The sequence below is a fragment of the Pleurodeles waltl genome, chromosome 9, assembly GCF_031143425.1.
Source record: "Pleurodeles waltl isolate 20211129_DDA chromosome 9, aPleWal1.hap1.20221129, whole genome shotgun sequence".
NCBI lineage: Eukaryota > Metazoa > Chordata > Amphibia > Caudata > Salamandridae > Pleurodeles > Pleurodeles waltl.
This window is the reverse complement of record NC_090448.1, coordinates 424,776,263-424,792,384: the sequence shown is the minus strand read 5'-3', so window position 1 is coordinate 424,792,384 and position 16,122 is coordinate 424,776,263. Positions and strand designations below refer to the sequence as shown.

General features: G+C 46.6%; 1 protein-coding gene across 2 annotated transcripts in view; it reads right to left on the bottom strand.

Moving 5' to 3' along the window:
• Window positions 1-16,122, bottom strand: part of AKT2 (AKT serine/threonine kinase 2) — a 524,320-nt gene that overhangs the window by 77,308 nt on the left and 430,890 nt on the right. The window lies entirely within an intron of this gene.

Below are 16,122 nucleotides of genomic sequence, written 5' to 3'. Positions count from 1 at the left end.
CCTGGTTCACCTGCGCGGCTGAGGGCGTGTGTTTGGTGCTCACCTGTGGCCCCCAAGGTGCTCTCCTAAACTCCCATGGTCTGCCCTCCGAAGACGATAGTACTTACCTGCAAGCAGGCCTGATTGCAAGTGCTCCCAGTCTCCATTTGACTCCATTTTAAATCCTGCATCATCTTTGACCTCTTCACCAAGCAGGCCCCGTGTTGCTGGAGGTGGGTGTTTGGGATTTACTTGAACCCCACCCTGTGGACATCCTAACCCCAGGAGACTGGAACTGTAAGTTGCATACTTAACTTGAAACTGTACTAACTTTTCAAACAGATATTTGCTTTTTTATTTGAAACCCCTTTTAACATGCCAAAGTGAAACTAAATGGTGTTGATACATATGCTTGCTGCTTACTTGCAAATGTACTTACCTGCAAACTGACTCTTGTGGTTTTAGAAATAAAGTAGAAAAACATATTTTTGCTATATAAAAACAACTGACCTGGAGTTAGTCATTGAGAGTGTGTTTCATTTATTGCCTGTGTAAGTACAACAAATGCTTAGCACTACCCTCTGATAAGCCTAACTGGTTGACCACACTACCACCAAGAATAGCATTAGTTTTATCTACTTTAGCCTCTGTTAAGCCTCTGGGGAGCCCCTGGAGACTGTGCACACTATAAATCATCTTGATATAGTGTATACACAGAACCAGCTTTCAATGCAAGCCTGATTGCCCGGAGCTCCAGAAGATTGATGTGGAGCCCAGACTCCACCGGAGACAAGACACATCTGATCTCCACCTCCCTTATGTGGCCACCCTAACACAGGAGTGAAGTATCTGGGGAAGACAAACCCCTAGCCTGCGCAGATGAGCTGTGACCACTGCCATCACTTTCGTGAACACCCAAGGTGCAGTGGTAAGGCCAAGGGGAAGCAGGGTAAACAGAGTGCTTGTGACCTACCATGAACTGCAAGTTAGGCCTGTGGGATGGCAGGCCGGGAAAGTCGAAGTAATAGTCCTGCAAGTCCAACGCTACCATCCAGTCTCCAGGGACCATGGCAGATAGAGCTTGAGCCAGAGTGAGCATTTTGAACTTCTCCTTTCTATGGAAGAGAATGAAGGACCGGAAATCTAGAACAGGGTGCAGGCCCATGTCCTTTTTGGGCAACAGAAATTAGCTGAGTAACAACCACAATCTACTAATGGCACAAGGACCCTCTCTATGACTCCCTTGGCCAAGAGCAGAAACTTCCTTGCTGAGAAATGCAAAGTGATCCACCGTCATCCGATCGTAGGATGGTGGGATGGCTGGGGGGGGGGGGAACTAGTCTTGAAGGAGAGGTATTAGCCCCTTCGGACTATTTGCAAAAACCCACATATCCATTGTGATGAATTCCCAGTGGGACAGTTGATGGGAATCCTGCCTCAAACTGATCCGGGATGGAGCAACAGACTGGGAAAGTTTGCAGGCTGTAGCAGGGGTGGTGGTGCACTGGGCTGACCGCTGGCTCTCCGATCCACAGGCATATTGGATCCCGCGGCTGAGGCCACACAGAGGCTGGGCACCATGCGCCGCACTGTGGCTGGAGGGAAATGGACACGGTTGGGCGCCCCCCTTCCGTAGTCACTCCTTAAAGCGATGAGTCAGCTTTGTCTCCGAAGAGATGGGTGCCACTGAAGACATGTCCATAAGTAATTGTTGGACATCCCCCAAAAAGCCAGACATCCTCAACAAAGTGTGGCACTTTCAAGGCCACTGTCGACGCAACTAATCTGTGTGTCCAGTCCACAAAGTATTGTAATCTTGGCTGCATCTCTCTCCTCAGCAATGGCTTGGGAGAGAAAGGCCCGGGCCTCCTCCGGGACCTGTGGCAGCACCCAGCACAACTGTATCCTATAAAATAGGGAATAGCAACCCAAAAGGCATGAAGTGTTCATGGACCACAACGCTAGATTGGAGGAAGAAAACAACTTCTTTCCAAGTTGGTGCAGTCTTTTGATTTCCTATCTGGGGGTGCAGATGGAAATGCATCAGAAGAAGAAGCCTGGATGACTAAGCTCTCGGGCATAGGGTGCTGAGTCAGGAATTTAGGGTTGTTATGCGCAGGCCTATGGCAGTGTGCGAACGTCCTGGTGACAGGAGCCCCTGTGCTGGGTTTGGAGCACGTCTCCAGCAGGACATCAGTGAGGACTTCATTAAAGGACAAAAGGGGTTTTGATGTGGAAGCACCGGGCTAAAGCACCTCAGTCAGAATGTTTGTCCTGACGTCAACAGAAGGCAGCTTGAGGCCCAGGACCTCAGTTGCTCTTCTCTCCACCATGGAATAGGAGGCTTCCTTCTCCGTAGCCATGTTAGGGGGAAGGCATGTCAGAGTCAGGAGAGGAATCTAGACCACTGGTTTCACCCAATTCCTGTGCCCAATCCATTTCTAGATCATCTAGCTGGAATTCTATAAGGTCCAGCGACCCCCTCCCACACACTCACCGTACCAGTACCCTCATGTATAAGGGTCAGGATCTAACCAGGAAACATAGGCCCCATTGAAGATGGAATCGGCGCCAAACGACTTTGGATCAGCTCCGGGTCGGAGTCGAGAATGGAGTCAATGTCGCTCGTGGGCCCTACCAGCATCGGAAGCATCAACTTCTTTGCTGACACCAGGGAAGGTCGCGATGTCATGACCGGCATCTGCACGAATCCAATAACAGATCCTGAGGTGCCCTGAGGGCCAAGGCTGAAGCCGGCGCGGAACCTGAGGGGGGCCCCCTACGACCCTCCTGGGCCCAAGGGCATCACAGAAGGGTCGGTCTTTCCCAAAATGAGGTGCAGAGCCAATCCAGAAGCAGGCTTCGAGGACAGAGGCCTCGAGCACTGGCACTCCTCCCGCTTTGCATCGTCCAAGCGACGGGTGAAGTTGAAGAACGTCTGTTCTTACTCAACAACCTCTTGTGACCAAATGACCCGAGGACTTGGAGTAGGATATAGACGAGTGGTGGCAGCTCCACGAGTGGTCTTGTAACTTTCCTCTCAAATGAGACCAGGAGTGACGTGGAGTCGAGCGCCAGGCTGCCATGAGCTTTAGGGACAGCTCCCTCAAAGCCTTCGGGTTCATGGTCCGGCACTAGGAGCACAACATTCGGGTCGAGGTCGCGCTCCAGGCACCACAAGCGCATTAGATGAGGACCTGTCACCAACATCATGCGGTGACAGGTGTCACACAGCTTCAAGCAGGTCTTACGGGAAGACATCTTGACATACCAAGAGATTCAAACTTCAACAAAAAGGTCAAAAAGTCAGTCAAAAAGCAACTCTGGATCTGTGCATAGGCTGGTGCAGAAAGAAAAGAAACGTCAGCTCGCTGGGGTGGCACCTATATACAACCCCAATGTCATCACACTGACCACGATGCCAACGACGGATGCCAAGTTGACTGACGCTACCTGAGAGCATTTATTGGACAAAATGGCCACAGCACACAGAGTATAGTCCAATAGTGTGGCAGGGATGAGTATCCCTTATCTTATGTTGCTATGATGCAAAGTTGAAAGGAGTCTCAAGTCCTGTTTGTAGAGGGTGTCTTTTATTTGTAGATACTGGAAATCATTGTGTCATCAGCGTGATACAGCCAACACGTGTTTCGTCACAACAGTGACTTTATCAAGGCTGGGCCAGCCGGCCAGGATGGTGCGTAACGAAGGTAAGTAATGAGGGAGCCTCGTGATCAGTTGAGTGGGCTCAGGGACGTCAGTGGTGACTTCTTAGAGTAGACCTAATGAGAGTATGGTTGAGTAAGAAAAACTGAATGCAGACCCTGGTAAGCCTGTTGTCGGAACCTGAAAAGGCGAGGGGACGTGTGTCAACAAGCTGTTTTGAACGAGTACTTGGACCAGTACACCCTCTACAAACAGGACTTGAGACTCCTTTCAACTTTGCATCATAGCAACATAAGATAAGGGATACTCATCCCTGCCACACTATTGGACTATACTCTCTGTGTGCTGTGGCCATTTTGTCCAATTTTGTCTTTGGGTATTCCAATACCCTGTTTGGTGCCTACCGGGTAGTAAGGCACTGGGCCTGATCTTGCGGTTACTTTGATACTTGTCTAAAATTATTGTTTTACTGCCTAGATGTGTGGCGCCTTTCACCCTTACTACCCTATTGTGCGCTACCTGAGAGCACGCTGCCAAGAAAAATCTCTGGATCCAGTCTGATGTCTGCGGGAAATCATAAGGTAAGGAATTTGCAACCATAAGTCTCTGTCACATAATAGATATCAAAGCAGTAGCTCCTAAGTGGTGGGCCTGAAGAATAGGTCAGGTCAAAAGGTCCCGCAGAACCCACTGGGCAAAATGCCCATCCCTACGAACCCGACTACCAAAACAACTGTGCTTCAGGTGTTAATGCACCAACACTCACGCAGCAGCACAATAGCTATCCGGAACGGGAACATTTTAATGGAGAGGACTATCCACCTAGGGATAGGTTCTAGATTTGTATAGGCAATCCCCCCAACTGGAGGTAAGTATACACTATATAAACACAATAAGTATTAGGACTTAGCATAGACAAACAAGCACTGGCAATAAATAGCAGAAAAAAGCTACTGCCCTATAGGGGGTCAAACCATATACTAAAAAAGTGAAATGCGAAGTAAGGTCTCCCACCCAAGGATGTGGAATAGTTAGAAAGGAGCTGGAAGAACTTGGGCACTCCCCCGAAGGTGAGTACCTAGATGACCCCCAGCGACCAGGAGAGCAGCGGTAAGATACCTGGTCTTCCCATAGACTAACAAGGGGACTTGGAACAGGAAGTTTGCAGGAACAGGACCAGTCCAGTGGAACCAAATGGTGAATTCCAGAAGAAGAGGACCTGCAAAAGAAGAGGACTGAGTCCAGTCCACACAGAAGAGTCCAGGTGGGACAGGAGCCTCTGCCCACCCTTCTGCGGGTGAAGACCCGGGTCAACAGTGGAAGATGAAGATCAGCTGTTGAGCTCAGAAGCTGCAGCAGAGTCCCTGAAGCCATGCAGAAGATGTCCCACACCGGTCGCTGGGTTGGCAGTCAGGAGGACCACCAACAAGCCTTGGTAATGTAAATCTGAACAGAAGAGGATTTGCAGAACAGAAGAAGACAAACAAGATCCAGGGGACTCAACCTTTAGAGGGGAGTCCGGGGTGACCCTCAGCAGTTGAGAGAGCCAGTATAAGCAGTCACAACCCCGACAGGCAACCCACTGGTAGCAGGCACAGTAAGTTGGCTTGAGGCCCAGTCAGCATACCTGGAGCAGATTCTCACGTCGCTGGAGCAGCAGAGAGGACACTGTCCTTGCAAGGGTGAAGTGCTGGAGGTCAGGGCTACCTGGAGCCTGAAGATCCCTCGGAGCAGGAGTCAACAAGACTTTGCTGCTGCAAGAGTAGTGGTGCACATGGATTCCATCCTACGAGGAGAGGCAAGGGCTCACTGTCTCCCAAGTTGGACAGAAGGCAGAGAGGACCACTCAGAACCACCACCTGTGTTAGAGGATCCATGCAGTTCCAATAGAGAGCAGAACCCAGAAGCCAGACTTCACTGCATTAGGTTCCTGTAGATGCAGGGGAGTGACTCCTTCACTCCAAGGGAGATTCCTTCTTGCTTTTCTGGTGCAGCTGAAGTCTTGCAGACGCCAGAAGATGAACAGCTGTGGAAAAATTAGAATTGCTGAAGGAGCTGGAGAAACAATGTTGCAGATGAGGTAGTCTCAGGAGTTGCAGGCTTGTTTGGTTCCTGTGAAGTTCAGCAGCGGTTCCAGTGGCCAGGAGCAGAAGAGTCATGGTGGAGTCTTACACGTCTTATCTGGTGACCCAGCCTCAAGGGAGTCCTTAAATAGCCCTAGTCCTCTAAGGAGCCCCTAGAGTGCATGGAATCATGCCACCAATACTAGCATTAGTATTGGGGTATGATTCTGACATGTTTGATACCAAACACGCCTAGAGTCGCAGTTACGATTATGTAGCTGGACTACAGGCAGCACACAGGTAAAATGGCTTCCCAGCACTTACGAAGTCCAGCGCACTGGAACTGGAATTTGTAGGGGCACCTCTGCTCATGCAGGGGTGCCCACACACACAGGGACCGGCACCCTGCCCCCTGGGCTAGAAGGGCCTCCCCCCAAAGGGGTGACTAGCAGTAAAAGGGTGCATGCACCATTCACACAGGCTTCAAATTGGAGGCCTGCAGACAGTTTGCATGTGTGGCATAATACATGCTGCAGCCCATGGGGAATCCTTGGTGTACCAAATCCCTGGGTATCGAACTATCATAATATAGGGACTTACAGGGGTAAACCAGTATGCTAATTGTGGGGTGTAAAGGGTACCAAAACAACCAAATTAGAGTTGAGAGCACAATCACTGGGGTCCTGGTTAGCATGATCCCAGTGACAACAGTCGAAGCACACTGATAAACAGGCATAAGGTGGGGGTAACCATGCCTAAAAGAGTGACATTCCTACGAAGAGATAGAGGCAAAGTTTACTCCATTGCTGGAAAACGCCCTACACTACTTCTGGGTTGAACTGCTATTCATGATCCAATAAGAATTGTCAGCTGAGTTTGCCCTCCTTTGCGTTTAAATATCCCACCAGGGGATAAACGAGCAGAAAAATGACAATACAGCCAGTTCCACAGGCAAAGACCCTCATGCAAAGGATCCATTACCCGCCCCACTTACTGCAGTATCACACGTCAATAGGGTTGGCTGTGAGAATCTTTACCAGCCTCCCTTTGATAGTTCGCAGGAAGGCCTTCAACACCAAGCGGATCGCCCTCATCTCCAACTGACTGATGTGAAGTTGGGTTTCCTCAGGAGACCAGAGTCCTCTGATCTGAGTTTCTCCTAGATGGCCTCCCCAACCAAGAAGTCTTGCATCAGTCACCACGTCAGCTCTCGGAGGAGTAATGAAAGGAGTCTGCTGTTGGCCCAATTCTGGCCGAGCAGTCACCGCTGTAAATCTTTTGCAGTCTCCTCCAAAACCTGAATGGAATCAGTGAGGTTACCTTGGTGGTGGGTCCACTGAGATTTCAGATTCCACAGAAAAACCTGCATTTGTCACACTTCGTGGTTGACGAGAAGGATGCCAGTAAGCCTCAGAAACACACTCACCATGACCTGCAACTGAGGCTCAACCAACGGGATCACAGCCTGAACACTGCAGACTTGTCGCAACAGAGGGAAGGACCAGAACTGTACCATAGCAAAGATGGCTCCACTGAAGGAAAGGATCTTCGAAGTAGTCAGATGTGACTTTGGCACCTTGATCATGACACTGTAAGACCTGTCAGCTCTTGGTGTGGTTTCCCATATCTTTTTGGCTTCTGATCTGTTTTGTATCCCGTGCTGAATTTATTTTTTTCCTGGGTTTAGGACTCTGGGCACTTTACCACTGCTGACCAGTGCTAAAGTGCAAGTGCTCCCAGTCTATGGTATTGGTTTTTCCATGACTGCCATATTTGATTTATTATTAAGTTCCTAATATAGTGCCCCCTGTGTTCCTAGTGCCTCTAAACCAAATTCTACTAGTGGACCTACAGCACTGATTGTGCCACCCACATAAGTAGTTCTGTAAAGATGTCTCAGACCTGGCACTGCAGTGTGTGTGGGCAGCTTTAAACTGCCATTTCGACCTGGCAAGTGCACCCACTCCCAGGGCCCAAACCTTCCCTTTTACTACATGTAAGTCACCCCTAAGGTAGGTCCGATGCACCCCCCATGAGCAGGGTGCAGTGTATTTTAAAGGTAGAGCATGTACTGGAGTGTTTTGCAAGGACCATCTCTCCCCATTAGGGTAACATGGGGATTGACTTTAAATATCTTTTAAGTGTAATTTCCCATTGAGAACAAATAGAGATGTGGAGTTTGGGGTCTCTGAACTCACAATTTAAAAATAAACCTTTTGGTGAAGTTGGTTTTTAAATTGAAAGTTTGAAAATACCACTTTTAGAAAGTGGACATTTTCTTGCTTAACCATTCTGTGCCTCTGCCTGTGGAATACACGTCTGGGTCAGGATGACAATTGGGCTGTTTGTGAATTCACTCTGGACAGTCACACACAGGGGGCTAAGGTGTTCCCTGCATATCCTGATGGTTCTTTCTGAGCTTGAGTGGTGGGAGGAGCGGACACTTGCACCTGAATAGGGCCCTGGCTGTCCTTGCACAAAGCAGTCTCCAACCCTCTGGAGTGTGCCTGGGGTCAGGGTAGGAAAGGCAGGGGCGTGTGTACTACAAAGAGTTTTGAGGTTTGCCTACTTCAAAGGCAAAAATAGATACAAGTACAGGATCTCTGACCCCACAAAGTTAGAATCCTTCTGGACTGAGGGCATTCTGCCAGAAAGAAGAGCTGGATGCTGTAGGAGGGACTGCAACTCTGCCTGCTGCTTTGTTGTGCTGGCCTACTGCTTGTTGCTTCTATCCTGGCAGAGTAAGGACTGGACTTTGCTTTCTACATCCTTCTTTCCAAGGTTCTCCAAGGGCTTAAACTGAGCTTGCCTCCTGTTAAGAAGTCTCAGGGACATCAAAGACTTCACCTACCAGTGCATGGGCTCTCCTGCTGAGAGTCCTGACTTGCCAAGTGCTGCCAAATCCACTCCCTGGGCCCTTGGAAGTGGTGACCTGAGCAGATAATCCACACATCAGTGCGCCACAGCAGACAAATCGATGCAGCACCTGCCCCATAGCTGAAAAATTGACACAGCGCCAGTCTTGCAGCATAGCAATCGACGCAGCACCTGTTTCAACGTGCATTCATCAATTAAGAGCATGTGGATTTTCCATGCATCGCCCCTGGGTGTCATTTTCACATCAACCAAGCACAGCAGTATGGAACAGCCTCCTCGACTCACCTTCAAGGAAAGAATCAATGCGCCGCCTCACCTGATAGGAAGAAGGATAGACTTATTGCCTCCCCTGCACAGTAAAGAATTGAAGCATTGCTTGCTTTTCCGATGCATCAACTGCTTTGAGGCCCGCACTGGCTTTGTTTTTTTGACGGATGGCAGATACTGTGTGTTAAAAAGGATATAACCATTGATTCCTATGGATTAAGCCTCTTTTAAACCTTTAAAAAGTGATATCTTTACTTGCGTATGCTGGATTTTTTTCATTTGGGTCTTGCATTATTCAGATAAATATTTACTATTTTTTCTAAATGGCATGGAGTCCTTTTGCAGTGTTTTCACTGTGTTACTGTGTGTGTCTGTTCAAATACTTTACACATTGCCTCTGAGATAAGACTGACTGCTTTAGCCAAGCTACCAAGGGGGTGAGCAGGGGTCATCTTAGCTGTACGACTCTTACCCTGACTAGAGTGAGCATCCATACTTGGTCATGGTGCAAACCACTGCCAACTTGAGACCCCATTTCTAACAAAACATCAAAGTCAGATGGTTTGCCACTATATGGAGGTGATATATGATTGACGGGAGCCCACTTTCAACAGCCAGTCTTCGAATTAGGGGAATTATGGTATCCCAACCTGCAAAAATGTGCAATAACCACTGCAATTACTTTTGTAAACACCTGAGGGGCAATGGTAAGGCCGAAGGGGAGCACAGTAAATAGACAATGTCCTGGACTACTTTGAAACGCAAGTAGCATCGCTGGCACTGCAGGACGGGCACATGAATGTATATGCCCTGCTAGTCTACAGCTACCAATTAGTTATCCCAATATAGGGCAGACAAAACCTGGACCAGTGTGATCATCTTCAATTTGTCCTGTTGCAGAAAGGTGTTCGGAGGGTGAGGAACTAAAAAAAAGGACAAAGGTCTCTGTTCTTCTTGGGCAGGAGAATATAGCAGGACTAACAAGTTCCCATTTCCAAGTCTGGCACCCTCTCTATGGCCCCTTTGGACAGTAGAGCCTGCACCTCTTGCAAAAACTCAGATAGCTGCTCCTCTGACAGCCGCTCTCAAGTGAGCAGAATAAGCAGCATATCAGAAACCCCTATAAACATTCTGGAGAATCCCTCTGCCAGATATGATAGCTCGTCACCCTAGGAGAAAATGCTTGATTGTCCCTCTCACAGACAGAATGTGTGTTGCTAAGGGTAAGCTAAAGTGGCTTGAAGGCTGGTGCTGCAGGGGTGTGATACTGAAATGTTTGCTTTCCCTGGTGATCCTTACATTGTCTGCCTTATCCCAGGCCCCAGCCACGAAAGGCCTGAGAAGGCTGCAGTGGGGGCTGGGGACCTGACATGGTCTCTATGCCAAGCCTCTGAAGGGCCAAAACGAACGAGTGAACTACCAGGCAGGTATTGAAAGACCCAAAGAGTGCACCATGTCTCAGCTTTCCTTGAAGCCCTCTAGGGTGGAATCCGCTTTTTCGGCAAAAAGGCAGAACCCATCAAAAAGAATACCCATAAAGGATGCCTGCACATCACAAGGAAAGCCTGTAGATGTCATCCACACGTCAACAGAGCAAAATGATAGTGCCGACTGCTAAACCCAAACAATCAGTAGGATCCAGGTCAGCACAAATCACATATGTGGCGGTATCCTAACCATCTTGAATAGTCCGAGCCAGAGAGGCCCTGAACTATTCTGGGACCGCTGGCAAGACCTCATCTACCTGTACCACAAGGCATGAGTATATTGTCCCTGTAATTAATTTCGGCTTACGGACCGTAAAGCTAGGCTGGTGGAAGAAAACATTTGTTTCCTGAATACCTCAATTCACTTTGACATGCTTATGGAGGGGTTGTGCAAAACAAATTAGGATCTACCTTGCTGGAAGAAGCCTGGAGCACCAGAGTAGGCTGTGCAGTCAAAGAAACATAGTCACCTTGCGCTAGTCTGTGACATCTTGCAACCAGCCTGTTCACTGGTGGGCAAGAACAGGTTTTAGATGTGGTGCCCATCAATGTATCAGCTGGGGCTTCACTGAATAGCACCAAGGGCTATGAGGAAGCCTCCACAGGCTGTAAAACTTCAATAGGAACATTAGGTTTGGCCTCCACAGGAAAACGTAGAACCTCAACAGCATGTCTAATCACTACAAAGAAAGCACTTTCTTCAGTGGTGGGCCAGAAGGACTTCAAACCAGTATCAGGGGAAGCAGCAATCCCACAGGCCTCCTGTTTGCTCATTTACAAATTATCATAATGTGAAGGAAAAATATCCCATCAACCCAAAAAGTATGTGACTATTTGGTGAGGATCTGCATAGAGTGAATTAAAACCCTTGCTTTTGCACTAGACAAAGCCCTTCCACTTGTTATAAGTTCTTTGGCTGCTGCTGCTCATGCCCGCACCAGGAGGTTCCTATATTCTATCTGCAGCTCCAAATAATCAGTACCATGCTTTCGGGTAGTGATGGATTATCTCTCCAAGGTGTCTGGAGAAGAGCCTGGAGTGTGGATGCGGTCATACCACTGATGTGCAGATAGTAACATAAATTTGCTGTACCAGAACTCACATGACCACACTGGAGGAAATGATCCTTCCTCAGTACCCTCGAAATCAGGGGAAATGGAGGAGATGTGTATGCAACAATGTTGGATCAACGTATTGAAAGGGCACTGCCTATAGTTCCTAGTTGCCAAAATACGGTGGCCTAGCACTGGCATTTTCTGTTGCTCTGCGAGTCTAACAAATCCAGCGTGGGCTGACCCCACTTTTGGAACATGTAATGGACTTTTTCCCAGTGAAGTTCCCAACAGTGATAGTTTGGGCAATTGTCAACTGATTGTGTCTGCCTGCTAACTGCGGCACCCTGGTAGATGTTCCACCACGATGAAGACTTTGTGCAAAACGGCCCAATCCCGTATCAGTTGAGACATCGTCTGAGATAGGTCTGGACCACATTCCTCCCTGCATGGTTACGTAAAACACTGAGGTTGCATTGTGTGTCCTGATGAGGACAGTTTGAACTGCTAGTCTTGGGAGGAATGCTTGTAGAATCAATCTTATGGTTCAAAGCTCTGGAATGTTGACATGGATCATCTTTTCTGCATCTGACCAAAGACTTTATGACAGTTCCTGCAAATAAGCTCCCCAGAGGTCAATGGACGCAAAAGTTGTCAGCACTACTCTCCCTGGGGAAAACTGGAGAGAGAGACTCTGAGATTTGCAATCTAGCTCTACCGCAATAGCGCTTGCTTCAGTCACCTCACGACTGACTGTGCCATCCCATGATAAAGTTGTTTCCATGAAGTTCCAGTTCGTGTTGGATGGGTATCACTTAGAGGCAGCAAAAGGGTATAAGGCCTATGATGACATCATGCCTAGCAGAGAATTGTAGCATCTGACCAGAAATTACTACTTGACAGACACTCTACAGCCTAAATTATTGCCAATGTCAGGCGGTGCAGAGGAAGCGTGATTAGGTTCTTTGACCTGCGCTGAGGTGCAGATGCTATGTCACAGTCTGATTTTGGATAGCCCTTAAGACAAGGCAGGGACTATTTCTGGAGCCCTGTACTTCTCCAAATAAGGCACCACTGTTGATACTGTGGCTGGAGTAGTGATTAATCTTAGACCTTATGACACAGGTAAAATGTAGTATAGATGTGGACTTAATTGCTTTACGCAACTGCTCTTTGAAGTCATACAGGAAGCACTACGAGCAAGGGCATGCTTAGTATCATTGTCGACATCGGTAGTGCTGTTGCTGCCAACAAAGGTCTGGCAATTGATGGTAGTCTGGACGTCGAGTGTGACACCGTCAAGGACAGTGGCCTGGTTGTCAAAGATATTGATGAGGATCTGCTACACGAGGTTAATTATGATTTTTTCATGGATTCCGACAAGTGCTGTGCTTAGGTGACAATGGATGCATTGTTAACAACTGAGTTTTCTTCAACATCTACAGTGATGAAGACTCAAAGCCAGTCAGGACATCAAGAGAGATACATTTTGCAGGCTTGTGTTCATCATGTCTTGAGCATTTTTCTGAGCTAATGCCAAGCATTTGTGTGTGCTGAGAAAGCAACAAATGCTTTAGGTTGTCTGTCCAACTCAGGGAAATCTATATACTTCCTTTTTTGCACTGCCTTCATGTTCATGGAAGTGCCTGGAGGAGCATTCTTCACAGAATCATTCCAAAGGAATGGGGAATCCCTCTAAGGATAGTACTTTTTCTTTTTCAATATATAGAGGGCAAACCTCTTCTGTAAGGCCTTTAAGTTTTTGAAGAGAAGGTTCAACAAATATAGCATGAAGGTTTGTGTGCTGGGTAAGTGCAATAAATGCACTGCTCATGTGGGTCATCCATGTAGATTTTGTTCTGGTCACAAGTAGAACAGAATTTGAAAAGTGATTTTACTATGGTGGCAGTTGGCACGTCACAGGTCCTTCAGGCAACCTGGCACAGAAAGGGGACTTTTCCTTAAAAACAACTTACAATACTACGAAAGGTGAAGGCAGGGCTGATTCAGTCCCAGGGTAGACCAGAAATGTGTCAGGACAGGGTCACAGAGGGATGATCTGAGCTCTTGGAGACTTTCTCACATCCAACTTGTGGTAGACATCTGAGTTATGGTGCCCTCTTGGGGGAGTCGAAGAGTTGGCACTTCAGGTTCCTTCAAGTGAAGTTCAGGTTGCTTCAAATGAGGGAGATAAGCTTCTAAACTAATGTTGTTGTTGAGTCCTATGGCCATTTTTACACTGTCTACTGCTATTTAAGATTACCAAGGACTCCAAGCCTTATGACCGGGTTTGATAAAACCATGTGAATATATCAAAGATCCAGTGCTTCAGAACTGGAGTTTGGGCTTTGGAGTTGAAATACAAGCAATAATGCTTAGCAAAGAGACTCCTCATTGAATGTCCAGAGACATTCATCATTAAAGCAGTTGTAGCTGTTTTTCCTTTGATAGAATTAGCATTAGGCTCACCAAGAAAAGATCTGCACGATTTCTGATAGCAAATTATAATTCCTGAAACCATCCACTCAGCAACAGTCTTCTTTGTGGAAGCCATAAGTATGTGAACAGCTCCGTATCATGTGAAGGGCCCCATCTTTTGGGGGGAAAAGGGCCTATAAAGAAAGCTGGAAGGAAATTTAGCAGATTGAGGTGAAAATTGGGATAACATTAGGTAGGACTCAAGGGTGAATTCTTAAGTCTATTTTTCTAAACTTCTAGGAAGCACAGTGGGACCCGTAAGACTTTACTTTAGCCATTCAGGAAACATGGGATTATAGGGACAGTGAATAAAGATGCATGTGAAGGACACTTTCTGTAAGGTACAAATGGGGATAGATATATTTTATCAGAACAGATATGAATGCCAGATTAAGCCAGAAGAAGGCTGGACACTAGAATGTCTTCCTCGGAAGGTTTTGAGTTCACCTGCTTTTGTGGAGACCAGATGGAGAATCTCTTCTACTTGGACTCGGGTAGATTTTTGGATACACGATTTGACTCTGAGGATTTGCACACAGGCATCTTGTTAATTTATACTGTGGTATTGTAAGAACTCAGAAGTTTGGCAAGTTTCAAATTGAAAGCAGGGGTGGAGGATTTTGTCCTGCATCTTGATAAGATGGTGAGCATTGCACAGACACCTCTTGTGCAGCTGCTGAGGCAGGAGAAGTAGGTATGCACACCACCACTTTAAATTCATAAATACATTAAATCGTTGTTGTATGGGAAAGCCAAGCAATAACCCCTGGAAGCCGGTAAATCAGGACAGTGTAAATATCTTGCACCAGCCAAAAGAGCACTCCCTGTGGATCTGGTCTTTGGAAAACTGGGTGGAAACTCTTGGTATTGGCTTGTGGAATTCCTTAGTCTTCAAAGAGACTTGACAGAACATAGACATTTAGCCTTCATGAAGATCCATCTGAGCTCTTCTGCTTTTCAGTTTTGCAGACAAGACTGGGCTTCCGTCTGAAGAATTCTGGGCAGTGATATCCCTTGCCCCTCAAGGTAATATATGGTCATAGAGAGGTTCCCGACTTGGACTTCGGAAATGTGAGTCCTTTATATGTTTTTTCATGAGAGTTGTCCCTCTGAACAAAGCTGAATGGGGTCTTCCGTGCTTTTCTTCTTCGTGGGAGGATCTTTTTTAAATTGTGCTGCTATGTCTCTTTCCCCTTTATCAATCCTGTCTACAAGCTCCCTATAAATGATGGATGCAGAGCATTTATAGGCAGAAGATAACAAGGTGAAAGTGGAGCTGCTTCTGGGATGCACCAATTCTGTATAATCTGTGGCTGGTCATTGTCTGTGTCTGGCATGGGCAGAAGTTCCTGAGCGTTGTGTTCTGTAGGCTCTGTAGAAAGGGATTTACCTGACAATACACCAAGAATAGACACCAGGATGCCAAGGGTAGCAAATCCCTTAAGGGAAGCTGTGGCTTTAGACTAGAGGTTCTTAAACTGTCTGGAGACCCTCGGGTCTGTAAGGCCTACTCAGGAGGCCGTGACCGCTTAGAAAATGAAATAATATTAACAGATTAATAAAGTGTATATAAATAAAGCGGCAAAACGTACAATTGATAATTTTAAAACTGTATATAAATGTGAAAGAATATGAACTGGAGGCTAAAACGTAAGTTAATAACCTCAGAATTGTGAGGGGGCAGAGCAAGCTCAGTTGAATTTAGTAAAGCTTCAACCTTTTTATTAAAATCTAAATTTAGTTTTCTTATATTTGGTTGTACATTCAATAACATAATTTCATAATTTGTGTATTTGTTTGATAAATGCGTGTTTCGGTATATTTTGTACATTGTTTTGTGGTTCAAATCGTTGTAAATGCTTACTTTTCTGGGGTAGTCAAGTTTAGTAATAACTTATTGACACTGCACAGCATGATAGAAAGCTGTAACTACAAGACATCTGGTTCCAGAGAGCCAGAAACATCAGGCAATATTTATATTTCAGATTGTCCAGCTGCCTGTGTTCCCAATGTTTGACAAAATTGTGAGACTTATTCCCTATAACGTCACATCTTTCCGATAAGAAAGTTTATTTCTTCAGGCTAAATGGTCACTGACTTCTACCAAACAAACCTTACAATTTCAAGATACTAAATTGGGAAAATTAGATTAGGAATGACTTCAGGGCATGATAATTATCAAGTTGTTTAACTTACCAAATTAGTAGCAACCATTTTAAAAGTTACAAATTACCATTTTAAGAAAGTGCGCTC